A 2,121-nucleotide genomic window follows, 5' to 3' on the forward strand; every position below is an offset into this window, starting at 1 on the left:
AGTTACAAGATGGATTTTGGAGTTCTTCAAATGATTCAAAATTCTCAATTTGGGGGACATCCTTCTGAAAATCCACACACACATCTGAAGAAATTTGCTATGATCTGTGACATGCAAAAACAACCTGGAGTGTCTGATGATGCAGCAAGATTGAAGCTATTCCCATTCTCTTTGAAAGATAGAGCATTGGATTGGCTTGATTCTTTACCTCACAACTCCATTACAAATTGGGAGCAACTCACTGATGCATTTCTTGCACAATATTTTCCACCTGGAAAAACTCAAGAGTTGAGGAATCAAATGACAGCTTTTAGACCAAGAGAAGATGAAACTCTTTATGAGTCATGGATGAGATGGAAAGAATTAGAGAGACAATGCCCACATCATGCCATTCCAAAATGGATGATAAACCAGAATTTTTACACAAATGTCACTCCTGCAATTAGAGGGATTATTGATGCTCAAACAGAAGGAGAATTCATTATGAAGCATGAAGATGAAGCTTATGAGCTATTGGAGAAAATTGCAAAGAACACTCATCTTTGGAGTAGTCCAAGAGGACCAGCTCCAACTCAAAAGAGGCAAGCTGCTGGAATGTATGATCTTGATCCGTTCAACATGATTAATGCAAAGTTTGATGCACTTACAAATGTTTTGGCTAAGAAGATGGAAGATTTGAGTATGTTGGTTAGTTCATCATCATCATCTGGAAGTTCACAACAAGTCGCTTATGCAGAGGGAACTACCAGCTGTGGAGTAGACTATGGAGAGCAAGCTGCATATGTTGGTAATTATGGAAACAAGTAAATGGGGAATCCTTACTCTCAAACTTATAATCCAACTTGGAGGAATCATCCTAACTTTTCATGGGGAAATCAGCAAAGTCAAGTTTCAAATCAGAATTTTCAGCCACAACAGCAACAAGGAATTCCATATCAGCAAAATAGGCAACCATTGCCTAATTTTCAGCAGAAAAATATGAATCCTCCACCAAAACAGCAAGAACAAAGTTCTACCACAGAAGCTGTATTGCAACAAATTCTTGCTAACCAAACTAAGCATGATGAGGAGATGAGAGAGATGAAAGCAAGGTTAGAACAGATGCAGACACATAACAGAATGCTGGAAAATCAGATTGCACAACAAGCATCTTCCTCAGGTACCAAGTCTTTTGGAAAACTTCCAAGTCAACCAGAAAACCCAAGAGAGCAGTGTCAAGCTATTACTTTAAGAAATGGGAAAGTTGTAAATGATGAGAAGAGTGAAAATAGTGAGAAGAGAGAAAATGAGAAAGAAACTGATGAGAGTGAAAAACAAGAGAGTGCAGAAAAATGTAAAGAGAAAATTGAAGAGAAGGAAGAGAAGTATATACCTCCAGAGCCCTACAAGCCACAACTTCCCTTCCCACAAAGATTTCACAAAGCCAAGCTTGATAAGCAATTTGGAAAGTTTTTAGAGGTTTTGAAGAAGCTTTATATAAATGTGCCGTTTGTTGATGCTCTTTCACAAATACCCTCTTATGCAAAATTCTTGAAAGAAATTCTCTCAAACAAGAGGAAACTTGAAGACCATGAAACTGTAGCTTTGACAGAAGAATGTAGTGCTATCCTCCAAAGGAAACTTCCTCCAAAGCTCAAGGACCCAGGGAGTTTTTCAATTCCATGCCACATTGGGGAATCATGTTCTACAAAAGCTTTATGTGATTTAGGGGCTAGTGTTAGCCTCATGCCCCTCTCCATTTATGAGAAGCTCAATATGGGAGACCTTAAACCAACCCACATTTCTCTTGATTGTTGTGGATCAATTAAGTATCCTGAAGGGATTTTGGAGAATGTGCCTCTGAAGGTTGGGAAGTTCTATATACCTGTTGACTTTGTCATTTTGGACATGGAAGAGGATTCTAATATTCCAATTATCTTAGGAAGACCCTTTCTAGCTACAGCAGGAGCATTGATTGATGTTAAGGGAGAAAAATTGACTCTTAGAGTTGGTGAAGAGCAATTGGTTTTCAATATTAATAATACTATGAAGAAGCATCATTCTGAAGCTGATACTTGCTTGAGAGTTGATATCATTGATGAGCTGGTTGAAGAACACTTCAGAAAGAAATATCCGGAAGAT

The 2,121-nt window shown here is 38.2% G+C and overlaps 1 non-coding gene across 1 annotated transcript; it reads right to left on the bottom strand.

Annotated features, from left to right (window-relative positions):
* Positions 1-284: 284 nt before the first annotated feature.
* Positions 285-392, bottom strand: LOC131182598 (small nucleolar RNA R71). The gene has a single exon (XR_009150862.1). It is a non-coding gene; the product is annotated as a small nucleolar RNA R71 (small nucleolar RNA).
* Positions 393-2,121: the final 1,729 nt, after the last annotated feature.

This window comes from Hevea brasiliensis, chromosome 8 (assembly GCF_030052815.1).
Source record: "Hevea brasiliensis isolate MT/VB/25A 57/8 chromosome 8, ASM3005281v1, whole genome shotgun sequence".
Taxonomy (NCBI): Eukaryota; Viridiplantae; Streptophyta; class Magnoliopsida; order Malpighiales; family Euphorbiaceae; genus Hevea; species Hevea brasiliensis.